General features: G+C 40.5%; 1 protein-coding gene across 1 annotated transcript in view; it reads right to left on the minus strand.

Moving 5' to 3' along the window:
• Positions 1–15292, minus strand: part of slc6a8 (solute carrier family 6 member 8) — a 203111-nt gene extending 187819 nt beyond the window's left edge. Inside the window, exon 1 of the mRNA XM_039775517.1 lies at positions 15214–15292. The gene's annotated coding sequence lies outside the window, so the exon portion shown is untranslated. The remainder of the gene's footprint in view (positions 1–15213) is intronic.
• Between the last annotated feature and the right edge of the window lie 1430 nt (positions 15293–16722).

Raw genomic sequence — 16722 nt, forward strand, 5'->3', positions numbered from 1 at the left:
AGACTGAGGGATTGGAAACACCTAGGTCATGGACTATAAAGGACTGTGGGAAATCCCCAGACGACGAGCTGAGGTGGGTGGAAGGGTGGCAATGCGTCTGGGAGAGTGAAGGTTTGATTTTTGTTATTGTGATTGATTATTTATGAGTATTGTGGAGAGGAGGGTGCTTTGTGCACTGTTATTAATAATAAAGTCAACTTGTTAGACTTTTACCTGGTGTCTGACGTATTGTTCGAGGGTTCAAGAGGATGATAGTGCCCTCTATCTGTCACAATATATATATATTAGTGCTGGGCAATGATTAAAATTTTTAATCATGATTAATTGCATAATTGTCTGTAATTAATCACAATTAATAGCAGACAATCACAACAACCAAATTGTTATGCTCAAAATTCAATAATGAACTCAAAAGCAGTGTATTGCATGTATTTGGTTTGCAAACACTTTAAATAAATAAGGTGCTTTTTAACAGCAGTATTCCCTTTATATAGTAGCAGTTAAAATACTTCTTGTAAATCTCAACTTAAATATTAATATAATCAAATCAAATGTTAAACCAAAGCTATTTGCCACTGCCAGTGCATTAACATTTTATCTAGTTTGTTATAGAAAAACAAGTTACCCTCAGAGTCCAGAGCCACAATCACAACATTATAACAGGCACCTTCCGAGCAACAGCAAGTTAACATATCTAAATCTGTTTTCTTTTTTATCTTAACAGATACCAGCAGAGACATTTTATTTTATCAGGGAGCAGCATAAAAATATTTTTTTCCAAAATACTCAGTTTTCTGAAAAGCACACATAGCAATGGTTTCACACATAACTCAACATAAAACTTCTTTTGCTGAGTGTTGTGCCTGCTGTCGGTGCCTGTTTGCAGTTTGCGGCAGCAGCAGCTGCACGGGGGGTGGTTCGACAGCCAGCAGGAATGCACGGTGGTCTGGCTGCCTGGCTGTCTTTCTGAGACAGGTGCGCGGGGGTGGCAGCAGCAGTGAGATGCAATATGGTTTGTACCTCCTGTCATCGTAAGTGTTGGTCCTCCCAGGCGAACATTGCCATAGGTGCATCAGCTACATGAACGTGTTCAGCACCACGATCAACTTGGGACCGATCAGCTGATGCCGGTACCTCACTTTCATTTTCGATCTACATCTCCTGATCACTTGCATCATAATTGGAGTCCAATTCATAGATAATATGAAAAAAGTCATCCACAGATTATTTTGCTTTGAGTATTCACTTTGGTATCTCTCCACATGCCATTTTAGAAGCTGTTTGCACTTCGCTACTCATGCAAGCACAGGGAATCGAGGTCAAATCAATAAAGCTTTCTTTCTAGGAAAAGCGTATTGAAAAGCGATGTAACAAGAAGATAACTGATCTCTATCAATCGCTAGAGAGACTGAGGCTTTCAAAATAATAATAGTAATAAGAAAAACTGCGTTAATGCGCGATAAAATAATTGTTGGAGTTAATTAATTAATGCATTAACACAATAATAACGTGCTAACTTGCCCTGCCCTGAGATCTTTTAATTCTTGTGGATACGCCTCTTCATTGGGAAGAAACACTACTTTTTCCTGATGGCAACACAAATTAGACGATCTGCAAGTCTCCGACTTAAAGGTTAAATCCCAGTAATATATTCAATCTCTTTTCGCTGTTCCATTATTTCACCGAGTAATAATTTTTGTTTGTTTGTGCTAATGTGATCTTTACTATCATTTTTTTGAGACTTTCGAATTTTAGTACTTTAATTATCTCTAACCTGCTCTGCATGTGTATCGCGCCAGCGTTTTTGAATTCTTTACAATGTTCTACTGGTCATCTACTTTTGTCTTTTATTTCTGGTCCCCAGCATGGTTAAATCTCTTGGCACAAAGTCTTGTCTCGCAGGACGTGAAAGTATCTCTCTGAAAAAGTCACGTCTCGTCCCAGACTAAAATGTCTTGCCCCATCCCAGGATTTTTTTATTATACCGCCAGGGGGTGCCCCAATGCCTGAGGAGCCCTGGCCTTTAGCACTTCCACCACACCCGGAAGTGCTGGGGGGAAGAAGACCAGGCTCACCCGGAGTGCTACCAGGTGCGCAACCGGTACTTCCGCCACACTGGGGAGTGCCAACGGAAGATTGCCAGGAGGCACCTGGAGCATGTCCAGGTGGGGATAAAAGGGGCCACCTCCCTACATTCGTTGGCTGGAGTCGGGAGGACAAGAGATGAGGTCTTGGTGGAGAGGAGTGGAGGTGGTCTGAAGGAAGAAGAGGCATTGGTTGAGGGCCTGGACTTTTGGGGAGTTGTTTGGGGGTTGTGTGCACTGTTGTATATATTAGTTGTTTAATAAACGTGTCGTGGGTTAATTAATGATGTCTGCCTGTCTGTGTCCTGGCTGTCTTCCACAATATATATATGTAGATAGATATATAGATACAGATATAGATACAGTGGTGTGAAAAACTATTTGCCCCCTTCCTGATTTCTTATTCTTTTGCATGTTTGTCACACAAAATGTTTCTGATCATCAAACACATTTAACCATTAGTCAAATATAACACAAGTAAACACAAAATGCAGTTTTTAAATGATGGTTTTTATTATTTAGGGAGAAAAAAAAAATCCAAACCTACATGGCCCTGTGTGAAAAAGTAATTGCCCCCTGAACCTAATAAATGGTTGGGCCACCCTTAGCAGCAATAACTGCAATCAAGCGTTTGCGATAACTTGCAATGAGTCTTTTACAGCGCCCTGGAGGAATTTTGGCCCACTCATCTTTGCAGAATTGTTGTAATTCAGCTTTATTTGAGGGTTTTCTAGCATGAACCGCCTTTTTAAGGTCATGCCATAGCATCTCAATTGGATTCAGGTCAGGACTTTGACTAGGCCACTTCAAAGTCTTCATTTTGTTTTTCTTCAGCCATTCAGAGGTGGATTTGCTGGTGTGTTTTGGGTCATTGTCCTGTTGCAGCACCCAAGATCGCTTCAGCTTGAGTTGACGAACAGATGGCCGGACATTCTCCTTCAGGATTTTTTGGTAGACAGTAGAATTCATGGTTCCATCTATCACAGCAAGCCTTCCAGGTCCTGAAGCAGCAAAACAACCCCAGACCATCACACTACCACCACCATATTTTACTGTTGGTATGATGTTCTTTTTCTGAAATGCTGTGTTCCTTTTACGCCAGATGTAACGGGACATTTGCCTTCCAAAAGTTCAACTTTTGTCTCATCAGTCCACAAGGTATTTTCCCAAAAGTCTTGGCAATCATTGAGATGTTTCTTAGCAAAATTGAGACGAGCCCTAATGTTCTTTTGCTTAACAGTGGTTTGAGTCTTGGAAATCTGCCATGCAGGCCGTTTTTGCCCAGTCTCTTTCTTATGGTGGAGTCGTGAACACTGACCTTAATTGAGGCAAGTGAGGCCTGCAGTTCTTTAGACGTTGTCCTGGGGTCTTTGTGACCTCTCGGATGAGTCGTCTCTGCGCTCTTGGGGTAATTTTGATCGGCCGGCCACTCCTGGGAAGGTTCACCACTGTTCCATGTTTTTGCCATTTGTGGATAATGGCTCTCACTGTGGTTCGCTGGAGTCCCAAAGCTTTAGAAATGGCTTTATAACCTTTACCAGACTGATAGATCTCAATTACTTCTGTTCTCATTTGTTCCTGAATTTCTTTGGATCTTGGCATGATGTCTAGCTTTTGAGGTGCTTTTGGTCTACTTCTCTGTGTCAGGCAGCTCCTATTTAAGTGATTTCTTGATTGAAACAGGTGTGGCAGTAATCAGGCCTGGGGGTGGCTACGGAAATTGAACTCAGGTGTGATACACCACAGTTAGGTGATTTTTAACAAGGGGCAATTACTTTTTCACACAGGGCCATGTAGGTTTGGATTTTTTCTCCCTAAATAATAAAAACCATCATTTAAAAACTGCATTTTGTGTTTACTTGTGTTATGTTTGACTTATGGTTAAATGTGTTTGATGATCAGAAACATTTTGTGTGACAAACATGCAAAAGAATAAGAAATCAGGAAGGGGGCAAATAGTTTTTCACACCACTGTAAGTTGTTGACTTTAAGTCTCTATTCCTTCAACAGTCTTTACCATGATTAATTGTGATTAACTGCTTTCTATCTGTCAGTCCTTACCTGGTTTATAAAACCTCTGGCTCACTTTGTGTTAGTCAGAATGGCTGAAGTAGAACTATCAATAGATCTATGAAATAACAACATATACAGTATGTATACGCCGAACCCTTTGTAGAGCAACTTCAGAACAGTTTTTAAAAACAAATCCATGACAATCACTCTATAGTCCTCTGCCCTTGTTTTTCTACAACTCCTATTAAAATCTCTTCTGTTCTTCATTTGCTTTCCCTAAGTCATTTTTCCACCTCTGTGTTTCAAGAATAATTTACTGTATTGTTGATGTAATCTTAGAAAATAATAAATTCATGATCTATAGTACTGTTTAGGTGGCGCAGTAGGTAGCGCTGCTGCCTCACAGTTAGGAGACCCGGGTTCACTTCTCAGGTCCTCCCTGCGTGGAGTTTGCATGGGTTTCTTACCACAGTCCAAAGAGATGCAGGCTAGGTGCATTGGTGATCCTAAATTGTCCCTAGTGTGTGCTGCGTGTGTGCGCGCCCTGTGGTGGGCTGGCACCCTGCCCAGGGCTTGTTTCCTGCCTTGCACCCTGTGTTGGCTGGGATTGGCTCCGCCACACCCCCGTGACCCTGTAATTAGGATATAGCGGGTTGGATGATGGATTGATAGTACTGTTTTTCTATAATTATATATGGGGGTGCTTAATGGAGGCAGTGAAAACACTATCAAAGAAGACAATGCAAAATTCAAGACAATACAGTAATACAGTTAGCAATAAATGGTTAATATATATGAATGATACATAAAGTGCCAAATGACAGAATACATGTTTACAAAGTTTTCTATGAAAGTGCGGGTGGTGCAGATTCCCAGTGTAGCAGATAATAGTATAATGTAATATGATATGAGCGCACACAAGGGGAGAGTGAAATTATCAGTGGTTCAATATTCTGACATCCTATGGCAAGAAGTCATCTGAAATCGGAGTTATGAGTGTTGATGGCCTAGCAGTATTCACCAGAGGTAACAAGTGTGAAGAGAGTATGAGCTGGGTGACTAGCATTCCAGATAATGAACTCATCCCTCCTTCAACATTGGATGAAATAGGTATTCTGGAGCAGAGCCAGTATTTCAGATGCAGTCCTTACGATCCTTTGTAGTAGTGTGAGATCCTAGACGGTCATGTTACCAAACTACACCGTGACACATCCTGTCAGGATGCTCTCAGTGGTGCAGCAGTACAAGCTCAGCAGGGTTTTAGTTCCTACAAAAAGATCTTTAGCATCCTCAGGAATCCTTTGTTGTGAAGATGCTGCTAATTTTGAGAGTCAATGAGAGGAAATGTGAAAGTTGGACACTCAGTAACCTGAGGCTGCTAACTGTTCCCACTAATGGGATGTTGATATGAAGTGGGGTGTGACTGCCACTGTTTTCCTGAAATGACTCCATTGTTTTATCAACATTCAGAGCGAGGTAGTTCACATATCACCATGTACTAGACGATTAACTTCAATCCTGTAGAAACTGTTATTGTTGGTAATGAGTCCAATCATAGTGATATAATTTGCAAACTTAAGGATGCTGTTACCTCTTTGCCTTGCCACACAGTTATAGACGAACAGACTGTACAGCAGCGAACTAAGGAGACTGACATACAGTGCTCCAGTTTTGAGGACCAAGGTGGAAGAACTTCTGTGGCCAGTTCTAGCTGTTTGGGGCCTGTTTGTCAGAAAGCCAAATGCCCAGCTACAAACCGAACTACACAAACAAAGTCACACCAGTTGAATTTTAAAGACAGTGTTAAATGAAGAGCTATTTTCAATTAATAACTTCCTGACATCAGTGTTTTTCTTTTCAGAATTTCCCAGTATAATATACAGAGCTAAACAGATAGCATGACCCACAGATCTATTTAGTTCATATGCAAACTGAAATGGGTCTAGAGTGGCAGGAATATTAGTTTATATTTGACATAACCAGTCACAATCAAAATAAAATGGGACCATGCTGAAGATGCTGGTATACATCTGTGACAGCTGGACATGTCTTGAGGACATATAATGGAATGGCATCAGTCTAGCAGCTTTGTGAGTTATAACCCATGTAAACTTTTTCCTCACTTCAGCCCCTGGTACCTGCAAAGCAACTCTGCCTTTTATAAATTGTGCCTCCTCTGGCATGTTTGGACCATAAGTTTCAAATTGAGCAAAAAAGTTGTCAGGCTTGACTAGGAGTGGGAGTGAGGTGATTTTATGAACTCTAGTTACTTTGTTTTTCATATTCACTAATACATTTTTCACTGGGCTTCTACTTTAATTTTGGTTTTGCTTTAAGACTTATACAGTCAGGTCCATACGTATTTGGACAGTGATAACATTTTCATAATTTTGGCACTGTGCTCTGTATTTGAAATAAAGCAATCAAGATGTGATTGAAATGCAGAATTTCAGTTTTAATTTAAGGTGTTTAACAAAAACATTGTATGAGCCGCTTAGAAAAGACAGCCATTTTTTATACATGCCACCCCACACACATTTTCAGGGACTCAATAGTATTTGGACAAACTAACAACCATAAATATAATGATCATTTTCAATATTTGGTTGAAAATCATTTACAGTTGATAACTGCCTGAAGTCTGGAACCCATGGCCATCTCCAAGTGTTGGGTTTCTTTCCTGCTAATAATTTGTTACTGCAGCCATCTTCAGGTGTTGCTTGTTTGTTGGACTTTCTGTCATCAGTTTTGTCTTCAAGAAGTGACATGCTTGTCCAGTTGGGTTGAGGTCAGTTGATTGACTTGACCATTGAAGAATATTCCACTTAAAAAGCATTTGGTTTGCTGTCACAGTGTGTTTTGGCTCATTGGCCATCTGTACTGTGAAGTGTTATGCTATCGATTTTTCAGTATTTGGCTGAACCTGATTAGATAGTATAGCCCTGTACACTTTTGAATTCATCCTGTAACTTCTGTCAGCAGTCATATCATCAATAAACACCACTGATCCACTTCTATTGGCAGTCACCAATGCCCATGCCATAACAGTGCCTCCGCCATGTTTCAGAGATGATATGGTATGCATGAGATCATGAGCCTTTTCTTCTCCTCTCCATATTCTTCTTTATCTAACATTTCCGATACATATTGATCTTAATTTCATTTGTCCAAAGAAAGCTTTTCCAAAATTGGACTGTTTTTTCAAAAATATTTTTTGGTAAAGTTTAATCTGTCCATCCTATGTTTGAGGATTATCAATGGTTTGCACTTTGTGTTAAACCCTTTGTATTTACTTTCATGAAGTCTTCTCTTGATTGTAGACTTTGAGTAATGAAAGGTTTACCTCCTGGAGAGTGTTCTTGGTTTGGACCTCCTCACATTTGGCTATGGAACAGCTTGTCAGTCAAATGTCCAAAAACTTTTGAGCCCCTGAACATGAAGGGGCCATGTATTAAAATATCTGTCATTCCTAAATGGGTTATCCTATCTTTCTGTTAAACTCTTTGAATTAACGCTGAAAGCCTTCACTTCAATCATGTAATAATTTCTTCATTTCAAATCCATTGTGGTGGCGCACAGACCCAAAACTATAAAAATTGCGTCACTGTCCAAATACTTATGGACCTAGCTGTACTTTTCTCTCTATTATAAAAATAATCTTGGAAGGAGATGAGATGTGATTGTCTCAGAGAGATACTTTCACGTCCCACGAGACAAGTCTTCATGCCAAGAGATGTAACCACGCTTGGGGCTGGAAGCCCCACGAGACAAGAGCTTATGCAAAGAGATCTCGAAAAGTCCTGCCCACATAACCACGCACACGTTCAATCATTTCTCAGTTGTGTGAATGCTATTGTCATACACATTTCTTGCAGAGAGAAAGAAACGATATTCACTCACGGGCAGTTATATGTTGCATTGTCACGATGTAATTCTAAACACGGAGTCAAAGTTCAATGCGATAAAGGTAAAAGCAAAAAGAGATTGAATATATGGACATAGGTGATATGACAGAAGTGCACCACGCGAGAAGCAGATCACGTGGTACGGCAGCAGCAGCAAGCCAGCAGCTGATCAAGCAAAGTGGAGGTAAAAAAAAAACTGTATGTGTTTCCCAATGTAATACCATTTAGGAGGGGGTGTCATAAGAGCGACTGCGTTTCCTTTGAGTTTGTTCAGCCCCCTCTTCACAACACGAGCGGTGGTGGGGGTGTCAGGGGTTTGGCAAGTGAAGCAAGCAGGGGGTGAAGCCCTCTAGTATTTTAACATAATTTTGCTTTACTGCAATGCCATATTGTTTATCTATGGCTGCTGCCATTTTGTGGTTCTGTTGCCTAAATGTAATATGTAAGTATTGCGCATAAGAGAGCAGTTTAGTAATTATTTTTCTGTAAGGATGGGAGGCAGAAAGTCAAGGGAAAAGTTAGGTCATTATTAGAAAATCAAAGATATATTTAAACAAAGCCCAGGATGAGAACAAGTGATCACATAAAATCAATGCTGAAACCAAAATTTGCAGTCAAACACAAAAGAGCTTCTTAACCATGTAGTCTAGAATTAGAACAAGCCTCACACTAAGTTTGAAACAAGAATCCACAAACTCAGACAACCAGGAATTGTTTGACGATGAGGAATAATGGGTCCGTAGCTTAAAAAGAGTGGCCCGATTTTAATAGATAAATAATGGGATACGCTTGTGCTGGGGAGTGGAGCAAGTTCAAGAGAGTGTCTCCAGGTTGGTGTGAGGCGGTGAGCCATCCATTCATTACCTTGCCGACATGTGTGGATGGTCTGATTGTCTCATTATCAGCCCAGAGCGGCAATCAGGCAATCACACCTGCAACCACTCCCCATCATATAAAAGGGGAGCACATGTTTAAGATGGAGGAAAGAATCCAAGGGAGAGGAGAACAGAGGAAAATGAAAGGAGGTTAAAGGATTCAGAGAGAAGGCAGGAGCAAGTGAGCTGGCGCTGTGGTGAATGAATGAACGAGTGAGCTCGAGAGACAGAAGGCAGGCAGCCTGGATGAGATCCTCTGGAATTGAGCATATGGCCAGTGTTCAGGGTTGGTGAAGTGGGTCGCTCTGGCTGAATGATTTCCTGGAGCCGGTGGGCCAGCAGTAGTAGTGACTCGCCGAGAGGCAGCTGGAGTTGAAGGTTCAGATGGGGAGCCTCTCTGGACCATGGCTATGATATGAGTCTCAATCCAGATCTGGAGCCCTACTGTGCAGCCATGTACCAGTAGGGACCTGGACTCATTGTGGACAGTTGACGGCTCTTGCTGGTAGGACATCTCCTCTCTTGCAAGGTCCCTTCCAGGATAAACAGAGGAGGCGTCGGTTGAAGAAGTGGCACGGGGCATTTAACAGAAGACAATATCCTGCCAGCTGCTTTAACCTTATTTTATAGTATTCTTTATTTATTTGATCATTTTAACCTCCACATCTCAAATGTTTTTATGGATTATTTATTTATTATGGACTTTGCACTGCACATTTTGGACACTTGTTTTGTTTGTTTGGTTTTTTTTTTAATGAAAGCACTAAATGCTTATGGAAAAAGATGATCCATTTTGGCAACCCCTAACGGGAGCAGCCCGAAAGAGAAAAAATGAAAGCACTGAGCACTTTGCCCCTTCCCCTTGCTTTTGTGGTGTCCCCAGCTTCAACACTCAGAAACGTTACCAGCGGTGGCGGATTGAAGAGGCTCCCAGTGGGATCCGGTAGCGTGGAGTCAGCCCACACCATCACAAATGCTAACTTTTATAACGTCTTAGCAATAACATCACACATCACACACTCACATTTGTCCTACCTAACAACAGTCTTGTAATCACAAACAAGAGAGGCACAAAATGGCGGTGTTCCTATTAAAAACAAAATGAGGCCACAGGAAAAACATTCTTTTTTAAATGTTGATGAAAACACATCAGAACCATCAATAATCATGACCACTGAATTCATTGGCTTCAGAAACCTCCAAAACAATTCTTTAAAGCCAAGAAAAGACTGTAAAAATTTAAAAAAAGTAATTTATTGCCACTGGAAGTTACTACCCGTGAAGTCTAGTTAAAGCCAGCATTACACATCAGTATGCGTCCCAGAATGTGGATACAAAACCTTTTGCATGTGCACTGGTTAAAAATTATTGGTTTTTGGACTTTCTTGATAGGTTTCTGTGTTTTCTCCCTGAGGGTGAGACAGTAAAATTTTAATGAAAATGACCAGGAGATCAATGTAGTCAGATTAAGCCAAGCTCTAAGTGCTCAAACCAATTCCACAGTCGAAACTGAACTCATAAACCAAAACACAAGACCACAAATAGAACGTATAATCTAAACAACAGGAAGACAACAAGTAAAGGTTTCTAAAGTACATGTTATAAGTTTTTATCCATCAGTTCCAGATACTGAGGAAATGCATATCATGAACTTTATACCCCGGAATCTATGACATTATCACAGCTCAGTAGCAAGTCATTTATCTAGCAATGCAGCCACAAGTGCTCTGTTAAATGGAGATGCCTGTGACAAACAAAATTGTGCAGTGGATAAGAAATTAAAGCAAATTCACTTTTTCAATTCATGCTAAAACAAGAAACCAATGTTTTTGGAATCTTTGACAGTAAAAACCCCCAAATGGACATATACTTTGTTTATATAGGGACCCACAAAAATTAATTAGAAAACTACATAACACTGTGACTCTGATTCTCGGTTATGGCTTTAGTCGCATTATTTGATAGTCTTTCTGGTATGGACTTCACTAGTCTCTGGTTAAAGATTTCCTCACCTGGTCCTTCTTTCTTTCTCTTGTGGCCTGCCAGTTTCCAAGTCAGGATTGTCCATAAAAACAGATGGAGAGGCTCTGTAATTCATAGTTGTTTTGCAGTCCTCTACACATGTAAGGGGAATCTCAACTGCTGTAATCCTTCAACAGCTTGCTCATGTTCTAGTTTTGGCAAATTTAATATCTCTCTGAAAGTCCTCCCTCAGCTTCTTCTAGCAATCTATATTGTGCAAATTGTAAGACCTGCATCTCAGCCTCACGTAAGTGCTATTAATTCAGAACTTCTGCTTACCAGAGATGCAGACAGCCGAACACAATCTGACATACACCACACCCAGATAGGTATACTCATTAAGACTGTCAGAGGAGTCTTTAAAAACAGACTAGTGAGTCAAATCCAAAGAGTGTTGTTGTTGTTGTTGTTGTTGTTAGGACTTGAGCTCCAGAGTCCAGCAATGTGCTTTCCTTACAAACAACCTGTAAGCAGGAGGGAGATGCACACATGAGTGGCTGGATTTTTCAGTGTGGATGAGGGGTTGGGCCTTACATGTGACTTTCATTGTGGTGTGAAAGTTCTCAAGATCCTTTTCTTGGGAAGGAAATATTTTGGTGATATTTAAGGAGGACTTTTTTGAAGTCTCAATGAATAAAGCTTCCCGCTATAATGGACATTGCTTTCGGGTGCAGACGTTCTTGATTACCAATAGCAGTGTACAGATTGTCCAGTGGCACTGCAGTGAAAGGTAGTGAGCAGCACTTAGGAGACATATTCCAGCAGGTAGAATGGTCGATACTCGATTGTCAAATACTTCTATAACAGTGAACAGGACTGTGAAACAGTATCCACATTAGTGCATCTGGAGTCGTTGATAAAGAAGCACACACACCACCCACTTTTTCGTCATGAGTAATTGCCATGCTGCAGTAATGCATTGCATTGAAAAGAGTTGAAGTCGAATGGCTCTTTATAGAATGTTTGCGTTCAGCAAGGTTTCTGTAAAGCAGAACAAACTTGCACTCCCTAATATGCCTTTTGAAGCCAATGTGGCAATGGAATTCATCTAGCTTATTTTACATGGGATGGAGGTTAACTAGCAGAACACTGGAATGGGAGGCTGGGTTTGACACCCCACCAACCAGGTCAAAGTTTCACTTGACGCCCCCCCCATCCCCTTCCAAGTCTGTCAATGGGCACTGCTGTTTGGTCTGTTTGGTACACTCCAAACAATGTGTCTAGGTAATCCAGTTAATTTAAATGATTTAAAAATACAATAAATTTTAGCTGTCTTCAGGGGCTATGTTCCTGAAAAACTCTGCAAAAAATGGAAACCACTCATACTGAAGTATTGGTCCTATAGGAAAAATAGGGATAGTTTCTGGCAGACCCTTTTCACAATACACTTTTGCTATTTGTTACCATATACACATAATTTCATATACCAAAATTCATCTAAGTTCATCACAATGTATCCCATCATGGGTCCAGTACACACCCCAAAGAGGCAAGCTAGGTCATGGCCAGCAGGAATGTGAGGTCAGGTGGAAGTGCCAGGCCTTGGCTCTAACACCCTCAAGACTTTGTGATGATCCTTCCACAGTTTTACCTACAGACAACCTGTTAGGACTTTTACTTCCTCTAGATAGTCATGTTCGATTGTCTACTTGGCCTCACTAAACCATCCAATCAGTAGTAGAAATGGAGCCAGGAACATAATCAGTAAGAGCTTTTGACCCACACTTCATTGGGAACAATTGCAAGCACCAGACCCCATCAGAAATGGAGTTCTATACCTTTCGGTGTTGGGTAGAAACTCGTTGATCTATTCAGTGTAGTGTGTGTCCAGCGGGGACATCTTAGCTGTTAGATTCTAATGGCATCACAGACCCGTTAATGCTCAATCTCACATGTGGCTGCTCTCACGCCTTTCAGAGCTTTTTTCTACTCTATATGGCCATGAATAGGCCCAATTAAACTGTGAGTGTATTGCGAAATGGGTTTACTGTACACTTTTAACTGAGGCAATAAGAAAATCTGCAGGAACAACAATTTGCTGGATAATATCTAATTTTCAGCAAGGTCTGGTGGTCACAAACAATGGAATATGTAGTTAAAAAATTCTAGTAATTAACATCAAAAGCACAAGAAATAGTGAAAGCAATGCAAAGGATGTCACGATGGGAGAGCACCATTGTAATTTCTCTACTGTGTTTCAGCAGTGGCTTTGTCCACCTGTAAACTTCTGTTTTCAACCAGACATTTTTCTTTGCTTTCCACTTGTCATTTATAATTCATTGTCCAGGAACCTCCCTAACTTTTGTTACCAAAGTTTCAACAAATTTATTTCTCACACTCTCCTCCTTCAGCTTCCAGGCCTTCTCCCTCAGTTCATATTTCCTCCGACTTTTTATTCATGCCTCTTACTACAAAATCTTGTACAACTAAATGATGTAGTGATTAAAACCTTAGTCATGGATCGCCTTCAAATTTTTCAGCAGACCCAATCACATTACCAACAAATCGCCAATCATGCTTCTTCCACCACTAAATTCACGTTCATCACGTTGTTTTCCTCCTCCTTCTTAAACATGATGTTGTACATAACCACTTCCATTGCATCTTCAAACTTGAGAATCCTCTCACTCAGAACATTCTTGGTGCCGAAACTAAAGCCCGCATGGACTATCTGGCTGGTGCTGGAGGGATTCATCATCCATACTTTATGGGAGTTCTGATTGATCCGGATGTACTTCCGTCGGGCAGTGCACTAACACTGGAAGTACTCCCACGTCCAACATAAAAGTAGCCACTCAACCTCAACCACGTGAGTTGGAGTCAGGTGGAAGAAGGACAAAGCTCACTTGGAGGAGCGGAAGGAGAGAAGAAAAGTAGGAGTAGAATTGTTGTGCAATTGTGTTTATTAAAGAAGCCTTTTCGTTAGGTATTTGTAAAAAGAAACCTTTTTTATTGTATCAGGACTGGTGGTTGTGTCTGAGGTTTGGGGTGCTCCAATGCCCCCTAGTGGTCACAATGTCTGATCTCCTTCTGTCCAGACCTTCACCAACTTTGCCTGATTTTTCTCATCATGTTCCCAATATTCCAAGTCACAATTCTAATACTATCTCCATCACATCACTTACTCACTACCTCTTGTTCATTTTTCTTGCCACCAAGCCAGTCTCCCCACAGTCCATTAGGTCTAAGACCACCATAAATCTCATTTCCCCTGCTGGTGGTCTAGCTGGGAGTAAGAATTACCTGAAGAATATTAAATAGTAAATACCCTGAGTGTGGGATGTTACTCAAAGAAAGTAATCCATTACAAATGACTAATCACTTCTCTCAGATTACTCATTACTTTCTGGAACTAGTAATCTTATTACTAATTACTTAACTTTAACATTACTCCCTGAAACAATGCAACCATAAATCTTTTAACAAGCACACATGTGACATCCAAATTTCCCTTCAGTATTTTAAAGAAGTAGCAACCAATAACAGTGAACATGAATTGAGCAGTTAAACAAGTAGACGACATGACTGACATTAGCGCTGTGCCATATACAACATTTGAAACAGCAAGAAGAGGCCTTTAATCCACAGAAAGAATTCTGTGGAAAATAAAATGGACTTAAGCACTCAAACACTTGCAAACATGGAGCTGGTAAGTGGTACAATGATCACTAGTGCAGCAGCTCACAGATTGATCAGTAAGGTGAGCGGCCTGCAGGGTAAGCTTGTGTATCTCTTGTCATTGGGCCTTTTACACTATTAATACGGTAGGTGGAAATCGAAAAGAAAGCATTTACATTTTGTAGTTAACTATGTCATAATCTCTAACAATGAAGTTTAAAATTCTGTTAGTTTTCTTGTATTCTGTACTGACACTTTCCTCCATTTTCGCAGGATCAAGAGATTTGATGGATAAAATTAAAGTAAATGTTGGGATATGCTGTCACATCTTGCAACACGTGCCGATTTCAGTGTTTTCATTTGATTGGAGAATGAAGACTTCTTTTGCCTCCATAAATCTAATTCCTGATGCGCTCTTTGATCAAACTGCTGAGCTATATAATGAGCAGAATTATGAACAGAATGCAGCTAACATTTCATTCTAAAAGCTCCCAGACAGAAACAACGGTTCACCTTGCCTCATTTTCTTTAAAGCAGAGCTAAATTCTTCCTCTTTATCATATATCGAAAAACTGAAATGTTGCTATCAATCAAAGTAAAAAGCAAAATCTTTGTTTATTAATACAGACAAAGTTGACTTCTTTGCAATCCTGAAGTAAAGCAAACACTTGTGTAATGTAATAAAGTAACACTTACCTCTGATATTGAAATGACAGCGTCATAAACTTCAATGTGCCCTGAGTCTTAATGAACGTAGCGCTCATGTGCAGTACAAATCGTTACGTGACACAGATCGGGTAGCCACTCTTGCCTCCTTGAATTTATGAGAGATGGCATGCCTGCCCTTTAAGATATTTACATATTATCTACTTACGAACACAAGTGTAACCCAAGTAATGAAACTCTAGTGAAGTCAGTAACTGTAATGCGATTACAAGAATTTCATCTTTAACATGTTATGCTACTTCTTTACTGAGAAATGTAATTAGATTACAGTAGTACATCATAGTACTTTATATCACATTGCCTCGACTCTATAAATACCAAAGTACATGATAATATGGTTTACACTGTTTTTAACAAACTGCAGCACATCCCACTGAAGCAAATCAACAATCTTCATTCTGTGGGACGCAAGTCAAAAAGAGTGCTCACCAGCGAGGCCGGAGGAACTACAGAGCTCCACTAGATGAGTGCAGTATTTTTAAAGGGCTCCCTTATAAATTAAGGATTTTTCAGATTCTTTAATGGAAGAGATTAATTACACCCACTTGTTATCATTTCACAAAGTATTTCAGGAGCTGGCAGCACCATGTCAGTCCACTAATCAACCAAACCATCCATCCATCCATTATCCAACCCGCTATATCCTAACTACAGGGTCACGGGGGTCTGCTGGAGCCAATCCCAACCAACATAGGGCGCAAGGCAGGAAACCAACCCCGGGTAGGGCGCCAGCCCACCACAGGGCAAACACCCACACACCAAGCACACACTAGGGGCAATTTAGAATCGCCAATCCACCTAACCTGCATATCTTTGGACTGTGGGAGGAAACCGGAGCACCTGGAGGAAACCCACGCAGACACGGGGAGAACATGCAAACTCAACTCAGGGAGGACCTGGGAAGCAAAACCAGGTCTCCTTACTGCGAAGCAGCAGTGCTACCACTGTGCCGCCGTGGCAATCAACCAAACCCCAAATCACTTTTCCAAAAGAGGTTATTTATAACATGGAGAAGACACAGAGTGAATAAATAAAAAGACTGTTAAACAATGACACATCCGAACAGATGGTTTCCTTATCCATGTTTGTTTAATATCAAAGAGTTAAATTATTATGTCTTCACACTGGACATTCTTGTGAAGTTGTTTATTTTTACAGCTGCCTAGTTGTATATACCTTGAAATCCTGCATTTTCTTTAGTCACTACAGTATCCATTTTACAACATCCTATGGAACCAGGGGCCTCCACCCCAGACTTCTCCATTGTTCGTACGTCTGGACGTGTATTATGTAAAACTGTCACTTTTAATGTGCATAATCTACTCAATTGACAGTTGAAACACTTAGAACTTCAGAACAGTATTTCTGCAGTTTGTAATGTTTCTGGTTTTAGTTATCTTTGTGCTTTAAGCCAATCTGAAACACACTTTTGACAACTTATTTTACTGCCTTTTATATTGTTCACTAGCAAAATACCCG

Source organism: Polypterus senegalus, chromosome 13 (assembly GCF_016835505.1).
Source record: "Polypterus senegalus isolate Bchr_013 chromosome 13, ASM1683550v1, whole genome shotgun sequence".
NCBI lineage: Eukaryota > Metazoa > Chordata > Cladistia > Polypteriformes > Polypteridae > Polypterus > Polypterus senegalus.